Here is a 21209-nt window from a genome sequence, read left to right as displayed (position 1 = left end):
ATTGAACGTTGTCCAGATTAATACTATCCAATTCCGGCCATAAAAAATCATTAATCATCTCTCAGTATAGCGATCCATCCACCGTAACTGTTGCTCAAGCCTCATTTTAGAAAAAGTAAGGTCCAATGACGCCGGACCATAAGCCGCAGCAAAAAGTCACACGTTTAGGATAGAGAGGCTTTTCAACTACAACTCTTGGGTTTTCAGAGCCCCAGATGCGAAAATTTTGCTTGTTGACGAAGCTACCGAGGTGGAAATGGGCCTCATCACTCAAAATGATTTTTCGATGGAATTCCGGATGATTTTCACGCATTTCAAGGACCCGTTGTTGAAGCGTGTATCGTTTCATTTTTATTAATGGCGTAGTTTTTACTTGTCAAATGTCGAAAAATGACAGCTTCAAAGTAACATCTACGGAAATAGCGGGCTATTCAAAATAACAGCTCTTATTGGAAAACCCTGTATATTAATGATTTCCGTTGCAAATATTACATTCATTCGATTTTAACTGTGACATGTTATCATTGTTTATGGTATATTTATACCGTTGTTTAAATAAATAAATAAGTAATTTTGATCATTAGAATTTCTCGCTTCCAAAAAAGTGTATGTTATTTTCTCTTCTCTAAATAGTATAAAATAAAGTCACCATCCGCGTCTGTCTGTTTGTACGCTCAGTTCTTCTAAATTAAATATAAGATACATGTATATTATATATATATAAAGTAGAGAAATGTCGATGTTTTATAATCAAGTGAAAATATATTATCGGGCACTACATTGTTAACGCTGGATAAACCTAATGATATAGATCAAAATAATTTACTACGGAATTGTATACATTAAAAAGACCTATAGAAAAGTCAATCAATCTCATAAGGATAACCCCCAACAACGCCAGGTACACATCAGCTAGTATTTAACAAATCAAAACTATAATTTCCTAAGAATCACATAAGATTTGTACGTAGGTAGATATTACTATAAGCAATGTAATTCATGTAATTTAAAAAAAAAATTATACAATTTGTTCAAAGAAACCATAGACATATGAATATTAGTAGACCTGCCCTAAGTGATTAAAAGCGTATTATCCGCACTCCCCATACCGGTTCCATTGGAGCCGGCTGGGCTCGCGTATGGCCTCAAGTGAAATTTGAAAACGTGACGTCATCATTCTTGTGCGAACTATGGTCGAGGAATCATCGGTTCATTTTACGAAATAACACGGCAAAATGTTGACTTGTGATATGAAAACTTGTAAAAATAGACGTGAAAAAGAGAATAAACCCAATTGTCGTATTACATTCCATAAGTAAGCATTATTTTACTTTATTTTAAGCTTATTCACACCGTATTATATGGATCAGTTTTAGAAACATATACTATCACATCACAATGTAGCGATTCTCAAGTGTGCTCATCGTTGTTTACTGGGGTAAGTAAATTATGAAACATTTGTAAAAGTGTCTTAACTTAATACTCTGAAACTAACTACGACTCTGCAAACAGAAGAAATTTACTTTGCTGAATTTGGACTTCGCAAATTAGTTCATAACGTGGCGAGTAATTTGCGCTCCCATGTAAAAATGTCTATTCATTCAAAAGCAGATTTTACTTTTAAGAAGTAAATGGTGATATTATAATGCGAGATGCCTATTTACTGTCAGATTGATTTATTGACGAATCACAGTCAGCTTAACCCCCTTCGTTCTTCAACAGTTGATTTTACCCCTCGCCATTATCTTCTCGTCTATTAATTCCTATGTCTGTGAAAGAAACACTTCTGGCAGGTAGGAACCAGTTTAATGAAAAAAATGCAAATGAGAGTGTCCATAAAAAAGGACGATTTAAATTATGAAAAAATAATTATTGCTGAACGGAAACGGAATGAACAAAAATAGTTACAGACGGACGAAATAAAAAAAAAGTTTAAAATGTTTTAACGTGGTTCCAAGTAGAATTCTTTATTATTATATTGAGGGCGGACCTTTTACTTTATCATGATCCTAATCAATCAATAGTCCATTATTGTATTAGAACAATAAAAAACAACCTTAAATTTTGACTTCAGTTTTGACGTGCTTTTGTCGAGTCATAAATATTGCAGTTTTTTTGGTTTTTCTTCAATTCTACAATCAACTTTAGATTATTTTATGATTACAATATGGTCGTCCCACGAAAACTAAACAGTTACTTCGACAGTTCTTTGCTTAGCAAATATTTACCCAGATGTCTTTTCTTTAAGTGTGCCGCACAGCAAAAATGACATTCAGTCAACGATTAAATCAATATCTAAACAAAGCGGTCGTTCAGTAAGATAAGAAAGTTAATTAGAAAAAAAGTTAAATTAATAATTATAAGGATAGGTTGTTTCGCAGAATTTAAGTAATTCACAGATTCCAAAGTAAAAATTCAAGTACTGTGAAAGTTGCAATCAAGTTATGTTATTATTACATCTTGGGCCGGTTGTTTTACATTAGATACTTGGATAATAGTAGAACTTAAATAGAACTTTGACTTCCACAGAACTTGAATTTTAACTTGAAATTCGATGGATTAATCAAATTCTGTGAAGCAATCCGTCTTAATCAATAATTACACTTTAAATAAATAAAAAAAACAGTTTTTTTTCTCTTGAAGTTCTGATAAGACCCAAAACGCATCGAGCACACCTAATTACGGAAGCAATTGAAATCCACACAACTACATTACTATTAATAGAGATAACGTGGCTAAGCTTAATAGTTAACGGTATCGTTACTTGAAGGCTACACCAATCCTAAACTCCAAAACAGTACATTAATTATTATAATGAAATACGAGTCATAAGAGTATTAACGCGAGCAATACGGTATTACACAATCTAAACATCTTCCTCGATGATGGACACTGTAACGCTGTCCAAAACGGTGGCTATAGAGGGATAAAGCGCATACGGCGTCGTAACCCAAAAATGAATATCGATAGGCATTATTAAAGTTTTCATATAATATCAACTTATTGAAGTACCTTTAACTAAAAAAAAACATCACTCCGCCGCATACCAGGGCGAGTTTAAACTTTCAGAAAGTAGATTCTCTTCACCAACTCCTATTCTCAGATATTCTTCTTTAGTTTCCAGGACTTCCTTTTCTATTCCACCGTCAGCGTACTTCTTACTCGGTTAGCTTTGAAGACTTTCCATCGAGGAAATAGCTTCTTCCTGCCCTTTATTGCCTTGTCACCTGGCATTCTTTCGCAGCTTTTGAGACCTACAGAATTTCACAATGTCTTCACGCACACCTCGGTAAATCAAAACACGAAGGTATGTTATTATAAATACTATACAGCTCAGAAATATTAATTCAATCCAAATTAAAACTGAGAAAGCACAATTCAATTCGGAGCATATTCGATATTGTGTCAAATATTGAACATATTTTTGTACTCGCGTCATTATAACATAAACATATACGTGATTAGATAAGAGACAATGGAGTGCATTTATATAAACACAAACTGGATTATGATAGCGGTAAGAAACAAGATAATAAATTAGATTGTAAGCGTAGGTGATTGGAAGGTTTAAAGAATTAAGATAAATAATTATTCTGTTTTCAATCATGGTGGGATTCCAAAGTTGTTCAGCACGGCACCATACATGAGACCCAGCTGCTCGTAGGCAGTGAAACTATGGCATATAATTTGAATTTTGTGAAGATGCAGGACAGGAGTAAGAAAGATATCCGCAAAAGGAAAATTGCGAAGTATCTAACTCTTCAGATCAAGCTACATGTGTCAATTTCAAGCAACGCCTTCCTTGCGTTTGATATTATTTGAATTGGGTATTTTGGATAGCTTGAAATGGATGTGTGTCATTTGAAGTTCAGCTTAAAATGTTTCGCAACGTTTCGAATCTGAATAGTAGTTTCAAGCTTTGAAAATATAATATCTTCAATTCTGGAATGTATCTAGTTCAATAAAATCCATTATACCCTTCGGTGACTATTTGCCCCGATGAGTTTTAAACCCGCGGCTCCTCGAAGTATCCATTATAAGAACTTTGCATATTTACATAAATTCAAAACAATCCAACTTTAACTGATAGTAATAATTTGGTAAATATGGGTAATTTGGGTAACCAGAGAGTATAGTCTACTATTTCCGTAACTCCTACGTAATAATATGGTAATGATATATTCGAAGACCTCACCTGACCTAACCTTTCAAGATGCTTTTCCGTTTAAGACCACATAAGTTACTTAAATACTTATTTAATTGAAGTGAAATATCCAATATTACTATGAGTACGATCATAAATTTCTCAGTTTACCTTTAGTTTTAGTGTAAATGACATGTCATGGTTAATTATATGCGGTTGGGGTTAGGTAAGGAAATGTTTAGTATTACTCAAACATGTTTTTTCAAATAATACCTAGTGATAAATGTAATTGAAAAATTTTATTACTGCAGTGTAAATGTTCCAGTAGACTCTAGATAAAATTAAAGTTGTAGTTAAATATGTATTTCTTTAAGGTTTTAAGGTCATTTTCAAACTGTGGTTATAACCACGTTTAGACGACTTGTTTATAAAATTCTATTTTACCCCCTCCCAATTTAAAATGATTTATTACCGGTTAAACCGATTTACTGATAAAATAATTGTGACAATATTTTATCAGTAAATATTGATGCCTATCGATGGCTTAAAGCCCAATATTATATCCACACTTTTTGGAAAGTAGATCAGTTTTTTTGAAGTAGACTCTACAGAACCGAACTTTGTGTTAAAATGTGACGCCTAACTAACTAAATAAGTTAACTTACATACCTAAATCTTAAAACAATAGAATTCTATCTGAAATTTTGACATAAATTGTCGTTTTTTAATAAAAACTCTTGATTTTTTTTCTCCTTTAAAACTCTATCAAACAAAGTTCTATTTAAAATACTTTATATTTATTTTTTACAATAATTTAATTTATGGGCATCTTAATATTTTTTCTCCATTTTACACTAGCCATATGTACATCCAATTATATACATGTCTAATTTATAATAACTTAAATACATAATTAATAACATTTTATTTTGATTAATATTGCTTCTGCAATCCAGCTTGAATCTATCATTAAGTGCAGACTTTATGGTTTCGGGAAGCACATTTTAATTTAAATTTTTTTTTATTTATTTGGTACAATATTTTTTACATTTCAAAGTTTTCCAGTAATGTTGGCTTCACTGGGTGGCTTGCCCGTGCTGAAGCTTTCATTAAATTGTATTCCTTTGTATAGTAAACTCTTTTGTGTATTTACTTGGTCCTTTTTTGGAAGCATAATTTCATTTCACATTCTTGTGTTGATTTTTTATTTTTTATTTATTTATTTGTTTATTATTTGTGTTTTTTTACAATAAATATACAATGTTTACAATTCATACTGTTTTAATTTATACTACACTTTCGTTAAAAGCATTTGCTTGTGGATGGAAGAGTAGTGTACGTTACAAAAATTACAAAATTAAAATCCATACAAATTATTGTATTTGGAAGGAAGAAAAAATTTAAATTATGGAGGGTAAATAGAGTATAGTAGGATAATTTGTGAGATTTTCAAGTGAAACTAGAGGAATCAGTTTTTTGTTAACGATTTCCCTAAAATATTTTTTTTATTTAGTTCATAATTTGTTTTTTATCATTAATGCTTCTGGTAATTTATTAAAGAAATGTTTTCCTTGCTGGGTATAATGGTGCTGGGCAAAAGAAGTGTGTAGTTTAGGGCATGCAAATATATATTTACGTCTGGTTTGATTTTCAGCTATGAAAGAGTATTTATCTTTTTCTTCTACAATTTCAATAATTGAATTTTTCATAAAGAAGTGTTTAAATGTAGGAACTTTGAATTCAGAATATGAATGAGTGAATGTTCTTGTTGTATATAATTTGAGTGAAAAGAATTTTGGTGAGAGGTTATTTATTATTTTATGTATAAATATCATCGGGTTCAAGATCAGCATCTGTTTCACTGTTACCCAATTTAGTTTCATTAAGGTCTACCATAGATAAAATATTTTGGAACAACGTGGGACAGCAGACGGCAAATGAAAAAATAAATATAACAATTATAAAAATTTACAATTTAAAAAAATGAATAGGTATGCGGAATGTAGTTACTAATTGTATTGATTTACCTAAAAAACATTCTGTGCAAAAACATGGCATTTACCCAAAAAACAATTCGACAGAATCTGCTGCTGTTGCTTTAGAGTTTAGCTGATTTTCAAAGCAACAAGGCTATATCTGTTTTTTTTATTTAATTAATTGTTCGGCTAAACAATTTTTTTTATGTAGAAAATTAAGAAACAGAGAAAATTAAATCACATTTTTTATAATAAAGGCTTCAGCAACACCCACTGAGGCTCACTTTACTAAACCTTAATTTATTAAAAAATAATTAAATATATCAATTTTTTTTTTATTCGTGATTTAAACTTGGACCTCAAGTTTAACGCAAACGGCAGATATAACCTCGTTGTTCCAAGGGAACAATACTTCAAAGCGTTAAAATCAAATGGTTCATGAGATTGGCTTTTTTATCTTCGTTGTAATTGAAATAATTGTTTACGTAGATAAAGTATATTGGCTTTAAAACATCGAGATTATGTTTGTTCGTCCAATAGACCGGACGTTGTAATGTAACGTTCCTAGTAGACGCTATGAATGTACCTAATGATTGTATTTAAATTTATGTTTGCATTAGTCGGTCTGCACTTAAGTAGAGTGCCCATGCGCAACCTCCTTAACAATATCTGGTTTGTTTTTCTCTCCCCTACTTGTTACTCGTCGCAATAAACCGTATCACTGGGGGGTGTAATAGAATGAAACCACCCTTAACCTGGAGAATTTTTCACATAAATAAATACTTGTTTTTATTAGAAATCGCATCAAGCTAGAGGAAGAATAAATAATATTAAAATAATACACGACTAACTTTGTTTACAACACTTTAATATATATAACCTCTACATGTTTCATGAACAACGTTCACCTCATCAGGAGCAAGTATATATGTATATAAAAGTATAAATATATATAAAAAGTTATTTGTGTATTATTCTAATAAATAATGAAATCACAAAGTGATAAGCTTTCAGAAAAAATTTTCTTCGAAAAAATTAGTAAATAATATGAACAATATTTTTTACTAAAAATGTTACTGTGTAAAATGTGTCATCCATATTTAAACCAATTGTTTTAGGTCTTTTTTTCTTTAATAAATAATGGTTTAGGAGAATATTAATTATTGTGTTATTTTGGTCAGCCTAACAGCACGACCAATATCAATTTTTTATTTCATTATCATAATTTATAAAATAATTCCAAACATTGTTTATCTTCTGTTTATTTTACGCATATTACACTTTTGTTATTCAATGTAACATGTTTTCAAAACACACTACTCTAACTCCAAAGTAATCTCTAACCATCTCGTTTGAAAACTCGTTTTCCCTACCGAAATGTGTTTTACCACCAATATTAGGTACATTTGTCTAAATAACTGCTTCGGTTTTGTTAAGTACATAGTATTTAAGAAAGGAAACATACGTATTGAAATGTAAGGAATATTAAAATAGGATAAAGCACCCACCATATTAAAGCACCTGTCAAAATAATCCCCTGTTTCATTTGAAAATATTTTGTCGTAATTAATTATGATAAATTGTTTAAATATATCTTAAAATAGTTTTTTCTGGAACTCAATACCTTTTAAAAATAATCCATTGAATTCTGGTTTTCATAACAAACTTCCAGCATGAACTGTTCTCGTCAATACGAAATATTGAATTTCATACAAATCTGTCAAACAATCCACCAGGCGTTTCAAGCAGAGTGGCAAGTGCCAAGAAGTTTTTTTCCCTTTCAGAAATTGCGGTTGAAATATTTCAAGAAAGAAATAAATTTTACTTTTGCTAACGTCTTTTAAAAACTTTTTCTTTGACAAAATTTTTGCACAGTTGTAATAAATGTAAGCCTTATATTGCAAAATTCTTAAAAATTATATTTTTGTAGATCTTTTGGAATGTATACCTACTGATATCATCAAGTTCGATGGATTATCAGTTACTGATTAGTCACTAATATAATGCTTTGTAAATTTATACATAAATGAACCTACCAAATCCAAATTAATAAACTTGCCCTATCATTGGGTATCTTTTCGTCGAACTGGAGGCAATAAACATGACAATATTTTTGGCACCAGAAGGGTTCGAGAATTATTTGAATAAACTATGACATCAGTCGTATATTGACCATTGAAGAGCGTACTTTGAAATAACCAGACCATTCGCAGAAAAGTAAAGTTAGCTAAAGTAAGGCAAATGCTTGCAGCTATTTTCCATGGCTGGACTTTTCTGCGCAGGATATGAATTTTCACTCTTAAACAAATCGCCTTGCGTAGCGACGCTAAAAGTGAGTGAGGTGGGTAAATTATAACACATTTGTAAAAGTGTCTTAATTGTGTAACAAATATGACATAATTATTGGAAAACCTTGAATTTTTGTTTAGCTGATTTCGGATATGTACTTAAGTTTTTTGCGCAGCCTGAAATTTACGCGCTATTGTAAAAAGGACTAATAGATTTTGTTTTTGTGGACCGAATGGTGATATTACAATGCTAGTTGCCTGTATAGTGTTTACTGTCAGATTCATTTATTGACAAATTACCGAAAGTGAGTCGATCACGCCGCCTCCCGCACTCCTCGCAATTGGGTTTGTTTCCCTTCCCTTCTCCTGATTCTCTCGTCTATTCATTTGAATGTCTGTGTTCAATGACATCAGTTTTGCGGAGTATCTTCCATTGAAATACTGGTAGAACAAGGACAGTATTCCTGTCTGACGCCTGTGCGCTAGATATTGAAATCCGTTTTTTAAGATAGGGGAATCTATTGAACACACTGCTCATTTCTGAACGGAGTAAAGAGTTTTTACGAGTATTTTTTAGCCAAATTTGACAGTGGGATGCATTTGCGATTTGTACAGGGTCAGCAGTTGTGCACTATAAAAGTATCTGCAGGCGCTCCCTGTACAATAAGCTCAGCTTCAGCAGTTTACAGCTTGTCAGTACTACGAGTGTCCGGACACCGTTTATATTATTTCAATTGAACACAGCACCTATTCCACAGTAATGAGTAATTTCTCTGACTGAACAGTACCTCTACAGCCTACAGTCACCCTTGTGAGGTGTCACAGAAAATAAATACGCAGTCTAGGTTTTTTGCAACCCTTTGATTTGATAAAAAGAGCACGCGGGTATCTAAGCATTGCTATATTCTGTTTTGTACATTTTCAATTTAATATCGCCAGCTAAATAAGTCGGTTAGAGTACTTATTGCGCTACATTGACTTTTCAATTTCACAGCAGACGGCGGCCTGGAACATTCATGTTCGAATTCATCTGATCGTTGGATTTTTTTATTATTTAAAGGGTACGATATAAATAATGGTCTTTTATATTGGTTGGTATTTCTTGGAAGAGTTCTGTGAGAGTTATTTTTCTTTAAAAAATTGAAAGAAAATCGATGTCGCCAATTTACGCTCACAATAGACCTTTTGACTCCTAGGCCCCAGAGGGACAGATGGAATTGATTATCTCTTAATAGCGATTCTATGATGTACGAAAATATATATATATTTTTTTTTTTTTTTTTTTGGTTTGAAAATTTGGTCGCCTAGAAATGGTTTTTTTTTAAATTTTTTTTTATTAAATATCAAAAAAATATACAAAAAAATCAAAAAGTCCCAATAAACTACTTTAAAGTAGTTTGTCATTAGGTGCTTTTAACTTAAACAGATTATATCAAATGTATACATTCATATCATGAGAGGTGTAATACAATAAAAATAAAAACAAAAAACAATTAAAGCGTATGCAGTTAGAAATAGTTTGTATTAGAGTCTAGTACAAACTATTTCTTTCAGCTAGCCAATTTTTCAACAAAAAATTTCTTTTTATATTTGTACATTTTTTGATTTCTGCAGGTAACATATTTAAACAATTTGGTATCATGTAGTCTAGCGTTCTTTGTCCATATTTGTTTACATGCTTTGGTACGATTAGTCCTTCATTTAATGTAAAACGAGTATTGTAAGTGTGTTCCAGTCTATTTATGTACATAGGGCTATTTATGTGTTGAAAAATTATTTTATACCACATAATTGCTCTTACCGAGAGGATTTTCAGATTTTGATAAAGGTATGGAACATTATGCCTTTGTTCATATAAACTTTTATGAGCTAATAATTTAACAAGAGAATTTTGAACTGATTGAACATGATTCATATTTGTTTTAGAGGAAAATCCCCAAGCTGTAATTCCATACCTCATGATAGATTCAGCCAGTGATAAATAGATTATTCGAAGTGTGCATATTGGAACATAAAATTTTAATTTATATAATCTACTAACAATAGATCTCAGTCGTTCACAGACTTTATTTATCTGTAAATCCCATTTGAAAAAACAATCAATAATAACACCCAAATAAACATATTTTTTAACCAGTTCAATAATTAATAAAAATTAAATAATTAATAAAAAAATATACATTTTTGGTGTTCTTTTAGGGTTTTGTGATGCTTTTTTTTTGATACTACATGTTGCATAGCCTTGGTTTGTTAAAAACTGCATGACTATGAACCGTTGTTAAACTATTGGCCATGATAATTAGGTAAAACACAAGTTTAAAGTAACTTAGAGTATACCACAATACATTTCTACTATATAAAGACATTTTGTTATTTTAATAACACATAAAAAAATGAATTGTTCTTGTGTCTATTTATGAACCCGTGACCTCTGCTTCCGGGGCCAAGGATTTGAACCATAGATATACAATGTCTATGATCTGAGGACATAACCATAGATGTTGTCAACTTATTACTACACAATTATCCAAATAATTTCGCACAACGTTGTAAGCACATCATTCTATCGCACTCACCAAACTTGTTTGCTTCTTTCTCATTTCCAATGCCTCTTACATTTTGCAGCTGTCCATACAATAAAACAAATAATTAATTGCTGTTGTTCATTTGCAATTCGTCAAATTGTCCATACGTTAAAGAGCAATTAGTCACAGAGGAATTTATTCTAATTAAAAGAGACTATTTTAGGCCGCGACTCGAATATCGCAAGCTCTCGTTTTGCAGCTAATTAAATGAACGCCTCTACTTTTTTGTTCTTGGAAAGAAACATAATTTCAAATACGCAATTGATTTCTGGTAGTCAAAATATGTCGTCGCGTGGGATTTGTAACTAAGCAAAGTTAGCAGAATGGTAATAAAACGTACACAAATTGATGATTTGATATTGTAACTATTTAATCTTAACAGTTGATTTTGAGTTCACAATGAAACATTTTTGTACTATATTTGTCAACCATATCTTTTGTGTTCTGTTTTTTTTTTATGTTTTACATTTATTTTATTTTATCATTTAATGCTTGTATTTTATTCTATTATTTAATACTTGTATTTTATTCTATTATTTAATACTTGTATTTTATACAATAAATATACAATGTTTACATGTCACACATTATTATAATGCAAAACAAAAATAGCCTTCCATTTAGCCTTTTTATTTAATAATAATAATAATAATAATAATGTTTATTTCAGCTGGACAGAGCGGTGTGTGCAATGCTCTGCCTGCCATAAAAGTTTACATTTAAGTTAATACATAAAAATAAAATGAATGAAGATATAAATAAAAATAATAAATAAAAAATCAATACATTGATGTGCACATTAGGACTTTATGGTGGCTTGAGTGAAATTCTCCATCTCCGGTGTAGAGGCGCTCCCTGCCACTGGGCAACGGCCTGGACAAGAGTGTTGTCCGATCTCTGGTAGCGCTGACTCGTCCCGGCTATTCTGTGGCGCATCAAAGCAGCGAACCCATGCACCCTTCCTTCGGTGAACATCTGTGAAGCGCTGCATCGCCAGGGGAGGCCAAATAGGGCTCTGTATGCGTGGTTGTACTGTACTCGGAGTGTGTTCATGACGCCTTGTATGTATGTCGTCCATAGCTCGCTAGTGTAGAAGCTCATACAATATGTTTGGAAAAGTTGCTTCTTCACCGGAGGACTGCATTTGTTGAATCTCCTGGCAAGCATGTTAGCTCTCACACTCAGTACTCTTCTTTGACGTTCTATGTCTTTTTTATCATTTAGGTCATCGGTGATGACATGCCCCAAATATTTGATTTCGCTGCAAATTGTCAGGTTGGCCCCGCCGAGACGTATGGGTGGAATGACAGTGGGACCAGTATTTGCTTTAAATATCAGCAGGGATGACTTTTTAGCATTGTACATCAGCCCATGACTGTCAACGTAAGCTTCGCATATTGCCAGAAGTTTTCTCATCGCTCTTATCGATGGAGCTAGTATGACCATGTCGTCTGCATAGCTAATATTGTTCATACATACCCCGGCAATATGGCATCCGATTCTTGTCGTATTTAGTGTTTTACTAAGTTCATCCATATACACGTTGAAAAGCACTGGGGACATTGAGCCTCCTTGTCTAACGCCGCACTTTAATTTGGCTGCTTCTGATAGGCTTTCATTCCATCTGACAAAGTTTTCCTGTTGGTTGTACCATGTTCTCAATATATTAACAATTTGTGGTGGAACTTGTCGTTCGGTCAGTTTTTTCCACAACGCATTATGACAAACCCTGTCAAAGGCTTTGCTTAAGTCTAGGAAGCATGTGTACACCGTTGTTTTTCTGGCTTTATAGTATTCGATTGTTTGTTTCATGCTATATATGGCCGTATCAGTAGAGCATCCAGCTTTGAAGCCCATTTGAGAGTCCTCTGTATTGAGCTTGTCTTCCGTTAAATTTAAGATGACCTTTTCGAAGATTCTTGCAATTAAATATTTAGGAGATCTTTGAATGTGCCAGGCCCATTATATTAGGTATTTTATTCTCTATTTATTAATGTATCACTCACCCGACATATATCAATTTGAAAGGTTGATGTGCAAGAGTATAAATAGTACAAGGACCTAAGATGTCATATTTGTACAGCGTCCTTGACGTGAGTTTCCACAAAAATGGCGCTACATAAATTATCCAATAATAATAATTATTATTTGTGTTACCTATCTCAAAAAAAACACTACAAAATTCTTCTAATAGTATATAAGAGTATATTGTATAACAGTATTTTTGAAACGATAATGTGCGTTTAAAAATGATTTCTTTATCAGTTATCTGTCTGTATTACTGCTTATATTATTAGCGCAGACCCGTGAAAAATTACGGGATTCAATTATTATATTATAGGTGGGTATAATTTTGAAAATGACACCAAAATTCCAGGCAAATTTGAGTTCGTTCAACATTAATAGTTTTAGTCATGAATAACGTATATCACAGACAACCGATATTAGTGTGTTTGATCATTACGCAATTATTTATGAGTCAAAGTAATCTATTTTATAACATGACGTAGTTATTTTAAACCGCATAATATTATTGAAACTAACATCATTATGTGATATTTCATTCATTATTATTATTCACAGGTTTTATGACTGTTATTGTGAAAACTATTTTTATAATTTTTGTAATGATTTTATTGATTAATGTTTTCACTGTCAATATTGACATTTATTCAATAATATTATGATTATTCATTTACAGCATCCGATTTAAATTATAATTAAATTTTCTTCAGTTAACAATAAATAATAAAAAAAATAATTTTAATTTAATCAGTTTTTATGTGACACTTCATAAGAACTCCACTGCCTGTAAGACGTGGGTACGTGTTACTACCAGGGGAAGTAAATCACAACTCAAAGGGTTTAGGTTAAGTTAGGTGCAAATATAATTATTAACCGGTGACCAACGGATCAGTGATTATAGTTTCTCCATTAAAACGCAGATCACTCTTATGGGTAAATTTCGGGCTTCGCTATATTAATTTATAAAATAATTGAGCCATTGCCATTGTAATAAGATTGGAGATTTTGTGAAAAACACATGATTTGAAATTTTCACAGAGATGTCTCAGGTTGTGAAAAGGTTAGGAATCGTGGGAGAATCTAGAAAGACGTAGTACGAGTGGATTATAAGGAGTCCTTTCGAGTTTAATTCACTTATAAAGAGTAATATCGAGTTTATTTATATGTTAAGTCACTTGTAAGGAGTCATGCCGAGTTTAATTATCTGTTAAGTCACTTGTAAGGAGTCATGCCGGATTTAATTATATGTTAAGTCACTTGTAAGGAGTCATGTCGAGTTTAATTGTAAGTTAAGTCACTTGTAAGGAGTCACGTCAAGGAGTTTAATTTCACACACAGTAAATTCTTTAGTCTCCGCTTACCCAATTTCAACAAGTTTCTCGTTAAATCTTTAAGTGTTTAAGTTCAAAAAATTCTATTAATTGAATGCATAGATCCTTGGAGATTGTGAACTTAGGAAGTATATTAACGAGAGGTGTGAGAAAAAATGAGGACCCGTATCTGTGCAGTGTAAAGACGGAAGAGGATTTAAAGAAGGGGAGATATCTATCCGGTTGGGAAGGGTGTTGAGGCGGGTTATGGTAGGGGCTTCAGCCCCGCATACTCAATTTCTACCGTTTTATGACGACTTTATTTTAACTATTTAAGTTTTTTAAGTTCCAAAAAAAAAAGTTATTTTTGAAGATAATATCTATAGATATATTTGTTAGGCCGAAACATTGATTATACGAAATTTCCTCGATAGAAAAAAATCCGTAAAGTAAGCTTCGAAAATTATTGAAAACCCGTTTTTTCTGTTATTGAATATGTTATAGGCATGAAAAAATACTCAATGCAACTAAAGAACTTGTCGAGAGTTTCAAACGAGTCGTGTTTTATTAAATATTTTCACCATTTTCGCTTAATTATTATCGTTTTTTTATATTAGCGAGCTTCTTCTAACATTCGTATTTACATATCTCCCTTTTAAGCCATATTTGAACGCTTACTACGGGGCCTTTAGTTAATATATTATAATGTAAGAACACCCTAATCATGAAGCTATTCAATTAAAATCAATTTTTTTCATCTAGTCGAGCTAATTTATTTGATTTATCTCTGGATAGTTCGATGTATTGGTACTTTTACATTAAATATGTTATGTAGGTACTTTCTTTTACAATAATTTTATGTTTGTTTATACTTATCTCTTGCACTGTTTACGTGTATATTATCAGGATCTCGAAACACGTGATCATGAATATCCAAAAATTACAATACGAAATGCGAAAATGTGTCCCGAGATCATGATAATATATTCGTAATTTACAAAAAAATTGTAAAGAAACCTGTTACTTCAATCATTAATTACCAATAATTTGAAAAGGTTCTAAATAAATTAGCAGTAATAATTTTACTCCATGTGTTAAAAAAGACTGTACGAGCGTAAATACTTATTTAATTGAAGGTACCACGTAATGAAATCAATTCATTATCTATTTATAAATAATACTTTCCGAAGAGATGAAAAGAAAACAATAAGTTATTAACCTGTCCAGTATTTATTTATAGGTGAGTACTAAAGTCATAATATATCATAGACATTTACAACAATTGTTGTCTATCGCCAATGGCTGATTTATTGCGCCTAAGTGTTGGACGTTTAGATTCTATGGTGTCTCCAGTCTTTAGCGATAATTTATTTGTGCAGCTGTTGCCAAGTGTTTAGCATAATAAACGCAGCCGCACGTGCATTAATTTGTTGTATTGTGTTAGTGCATTCTGTATTCATGGTGTGGTACAATTTTCTAGTCGAAAGAAGTATACCTGCCTATGTAACTACCATCGATCGGATGAAAATACACGTTAGATTTCTTACATTGTCAGCTGTATGTGTTGGAGGCAAGAGTTTGTTAGCTAACACACGTAAATAAAACTGTTCATATTTAGTGACAATCGCGTTTTTGTATTAAAGCCATAATAGATGTTACTCCTCTAATGAATGTTAAACAGCGTGTAATACGTATATATTGATTCTAGGGTACCGAATTGTAAATGGGTTAGGTTTGGTACGATACCAGTATGTTCGTTCATTAGGAACATTATAGATTACTAGCTACAGACCCGGCGTTGCTCGTCTTTCTCTACATTCTATAAATATATATTTTATTGCGTATACGGTATACATATAGTTACCGTGAGCAATTAGGCTATAAGCCCATTGTGCTATCTCTTATTTTCCCTCATTATTTTAACAGTAACCCAGTCCTTTTGGTAAAGTTCACCAGGATTATCTTTGAATTCTGGTTCCACAATGTGTCTTCCTAGGTTTTATCATTCCTATCTAATCCCCCTTGGTTCCCTGAAGGCCCCACAATGAAAGAATTCATGCGGGTGGCCTCATCTCTTCTTTTAACTCCTTCTTGGTTCCCTGAAAGCCCCACAAGGGAAGAATTCTTAAAAAAGGCCTCATCTGTTCTTTACACACCTCTTTGGTTCCACGAAGGCCTCACGACAGAAGAGTCCACTCTCACAAGGGAAAAATTCACGTATGTGGCCTCATCTCTCCTCACCACTCCTCCTTTGTTCCCTAAAGGCACCACGATGGAAGAGTCCACTCCCCCTTAGTTCCCTGAAGGCCACAAGATGGATGAGTCCATTCCCTCCTGGTTGTTTGAAAAACCCATGAGGGAAGAGAATCTCGTCTCTCCTCTCCACTCCTCCTTGGTTCCCCGATGGTCCCACGAGGGAAGAGGGAGTTTTCAAATGGTCCAATTTTCGTTCCACGAGTATACAGAGAAATAGAAGGTCCACTACACAGAGCCCCGAGTGATAAGGTAATGTCTAAATACTCCCTGTTCCCACTCCCTGCGCTATGGGTTCGCCACACTTCCTAAGCTCAATTCTATAAATATAATACGCATGTATTATATTTATATAGTAAACCGTCTGGAAGAAATTTAGAAGAATTAAGCTCACAAACAGACAGACCCGGATAGCGAATTTGTTTTAAACTATTTAAAGATATGGTTGACATGGGTTGGATTATGTCACGTTAGGTGCGATTATGTACAATTATATAAAGGTATATTTTATTTGCTTAGGATGCCAATATATAGGTAAATTTCTGCTAGTATGTTGGGTTATGGTCAAATCGGTAGTTTATGTAAAGTTGATAAGTTTTATTTGTTTGGTCTGGTTAAATTGGATTATTGTAAGTTAGGTTCGACAACATTCTAAATTTTAAAATTATACATCGTATATACAGATTATATGGTGGTTTGAACGGATCATAATCTATGAATCTATATGGCTTGCTTCTAAAAGGTCCAATGTCAGTTTTTAATATATTATTTTTTGTAGGATTTCGCGTGAAAATTAATCCTTTGAATTCTAAAATCACCTTTGGATTTCAATAAAGGATTTTTAGATTTTCTCAGATTAATGTAAAACTAGAAAATCGCCTTTAATAAAATTAAAACTTGAAATTCTACAAAGCATTCGTGAAATTTGAAAAAAAAAAACATTAGCCCTTATTAGCAGTAAGCCACAGAAATACATAGTAGTTAAAATAATAACCTAACCTAACCTGACTAAACCTGACTTCGCAGCAGGGTTAGGCAGAGAAGATGAACAGCCAAACAACTACTCGGTTTGGCCGACAAGTTCTCGACTTCTTCCACTATTTACATTAATTAGTTTTGCACGCAAAAACTTGTTTCTAGAATATTCCTTAATAGTCTCTAATTATATATTACATGAAGATTAAAACATCAACTTGATTTATTTGCAAGCTCAGCCTGACAATTAAATGTTAATTTATACTAATGATATGACTAGTCCATACTATATATTTTCTTTGGGTTTCTGAATTTCATTGAGTGATCCAACATGTCTTCACGATGTCTGCGATTTGATATAGCCAGGCCTATTGGTCGTAATTCACGATTCGTTGAATCACTATTTTTCTGGATGATTAATAATCACTAGTAAGATGATGAATTATAATCACTAGTAAGATGATGAATTATAATCACTAGTAAGATGATGAATTATTAAGATGATGAATTATAATCACTAGTAAGATGATGAATTATAATCACTAGTAAGATGATGAATTATAATCACTAGTAAGATGATGAATTATAATCACTAGTAAGATGATGAATTATAATCACTAGTAAGATGATGAATAATAATCACTAGTTTCTAGATGATATTTTGTATAGCACCGTTCTTGTGATAAATCATCCCAGGGGCTTCGATTATATCAATTAAAAAACCTACTCAAATTTTGAACTTTAAACATCTTTAAGGTACAAAATATATACCATCGTTACAAGTTCTTCTCTTGTAGGTATAATGTACTGAAGAATGCTGCGCGGTCATTTTCATACAAAGATTAAATTTGGATTTCAGGCCAAAATACCAAACCAAAAACTGGATAATACATATATTTTTTTTATCAAAAACTACAGAAAATGTACTATTTTATTTGTTTATGGATTAATTTCTGATATGTGGTCCATTAAAAAAATAAACTTGTTATAATTTCAGGGGCATCTTTTGAATTTTTTCGTAAGTTTACTGTATTAAAAAAAAGTATTCTTGACTTGCCTTCGATGTTAATGAAATGAAAAATTAAATAAAAGCATATTTTTTTTGTTAAAATATATTTTTTTAATTAAAATAAATTAGAACTACTTTTTGATTAATTAAAATATTTATTGAGTTTTGTTGGGTAATTTAAGGTTTGAAAAAAAATGCCGTGCAGCCGTCCCTCTAAAGGAAGAACGTGCTAAGTACTGCAAATATCTCTCTGATAACGGCCAATCAATTAATTTATTTAATCGTGGTATATAAGTCTGCTGTTTATTAAATACTTATTCAAAATATCGTTCCGCTGCTTGCTTCTATGCGTTTGCTGCTTTCTTTGCATGTACCTTAGGGTGTCCCAAAAAAATTAAAGTTTTTATTTTTGAACGCATACCCTCTAATTTTGTTTTAATAATGACAAAACACTTATGAAAAAAATTTAGTTTACTTTGGACAACTGCAACCCGTGCCGACTTGCATCGAAAGATGTCAGTACTTGTACATTAAGACGCCAGCGAGCAAACGTGTTGATGAGCTTGTAGTAACTTGCTATTTTGTTAGTAAACGAAAATCACTTGTTCAGGGAAGATGTTGATAGATTTACGCACTTCTAAAAAAGAGTATATTTTTAATAGGAGTCGTAAAACACCAAATATCGGGTTCTAAACTGCCATCTAATGGATAAGTTCTTGAAGTTTTGTTCTACAATATCCGGAAAGTGAATTTAACTGTCAATATATACCAAATATTGCCATAGTAGGTATTAAAAGCTGTGTTTGAAGTAAAAATCAGTCAAGTGACTACAAGCCCTGACATACCACTCTTCAAAAAGTTTCGAGATAACTGTAAAAATGTTGATCCCGATAAAATTCAGTGCTACAGAGAAAATCTCACATTGCACCTAACCGCTTCCGAAATCGATGATTTGCTTGACTTTTACCATACTGCACTGACAACAAAAATACTTGGAGATTACTATTGAGAGTTTTTAGAGCTCTGTGTGATAGTTTTAGGAGAAGATACAGCGAGAAAATTTAAGATTCGGCCTCCAGGTGCTCGATGGATGGCAAAGGCGCTTTATTCCTTGAAATTATCATTAATTTGTGCGCAATTTAAAATTACCGGTAAGGATAAGGCCTCACTTTTAGACGTTTGCCTGTTCATAGTAACATCCTATGTCAAGCCATGGTTACAATGTATTATAGCAGTTAAAGCACCTTACCAGGACTTGTGCTTTTTGATCGATGAAGGCCTAAGAAAAAATTGATGAAAACATATCAATAGCAGCTTTATTTCTGTTCAGTAAGGAGTTATTGTATTTGACCGATGAAGGATCTATTTTATCGCTGTTTGACGACGCTGTGGATCAAACAACTAAAATAAAAATGCTCGAAATATCAAAAAAAATAATTTATCAACCCATGGCAAACGTTACATCCCATCGAAGGAAGATCTTGATGGTAAATTGTATGGTAAGTTTATTAAGTAGTTTAAATTATGTTTTGTTTTGAGGTTTTTGTTCATATCATAATTTAGTGACTTTTGTTTCAGAGAAAAATATTTACGACTTCATTTCAGTCAAGAACAAGTATTTGTTTGATCGTCTGAAAACATGACAGTTTTCTTAACGAATTCCCTACGATGTGGTCAAATATTGCTTCGTATCAAGAAGTCAGAAAGAAGGTGTCGACGCTGAGGGTAGTGAATGATACAGCTGAAAGAACTGTTAAGTTAATGCAAGATTTTCATGGCTTAATCTCACGGTCGAAGAGGAACAAAAATAATTTTTGTTACGATGCGTTCAAGAACACCGGAAGGTTTATCCTGACTGTAAAAAACAAACTATGAAGAAAAAATTTAATCAATAAACCATTTTTAAATATAAAATACTACATAATTGAACATTTGTGCATTTTTAATTTTATTTATCGGACAAAAATGAAAGTTGAAAATCCTTCCATATTAACTCTGTACCATATGTTTGGCATCAAGTCGGCACGGGTTGCCGGTGTTTAATCAAAATAATATTTATTATATGAGTTATTGGGATCAAATGGAATAAAATAAGAGGGTATGCATATTTAAATTCATGAAAAAAAATTCTTCCTTATGTCCTGGGACACCCTAATGTACCTACTATACAAACACTATTGTTCAGAAAACCCGTTAAAAGGAACATCAAAACGAAAGACTGCACCATTTAAATATTTTGACATTTGAACGGTGCCAGTAAAATTTCCCTGAATCTCAGCCCATTTCAGTTTTTGATCAAATAGCCCATCAGCTGTCAACCATAACGGTCAATTTGATATACTTGTCAGTAAAATTTGATCATTAGCTAAAACGGGCCTATGTTTAAAGGGAAGTTTAAAAAAATTAAATATTCAAAATTACGACGATTGTCATTGAACGTTAACTCAGTTTGAAACGGTTTTATGAAAATTCAGAGCTCAATTCACCGCTGAATTAATAATATACACATAGATTACTGTTTATTGCTTACAAATATTCTTATTAAATTCTTCAAATGTTATTTATTGACTGATTTGAATGCAGATGGAATGTCATTATATCTTGTGGATTTTGAATTTTTAAACAGCGCGAATTCAAGCGTTGT

General features: G+C 32.2%; 1 protein-coding gene across 1 annotated transcript in view; it reads left to right on the top strand.

Annotated features, from left to right (window-relative positions):
* Positions 1 to 21209, top strand: part of LOC149417296 (atrial natriuretic peptide receptor 1-like) — a 513733-nt gene that overhangs the window by 83910 nt on the left and 408614 nt on the right. The gene's annotated exons all lie outside the window — the stretch shown is intronic.

This window comes from Hesperophylax consimilis, chromosome 15 (genome assembly GCF_061612785.1).
Source record: "Hesperophylax consimilis isolate HC1 chromosome 15, BYU_Hcon_1.0, whole genome shotgun sequence".
In the NCBI taxonomy this organism is placed as follows: domain Eukaryota; kingdom Metazoa; phylum Arthropoda; class Insecta; order Trichoptera; family Limnephilidae; genus Hesperophylax; species Hesperophylax consimilis.
Note: the sequence above shows the minus strand (reverse complement) of the source record. Positions and strands in the feature narration are given on the sequence as shown.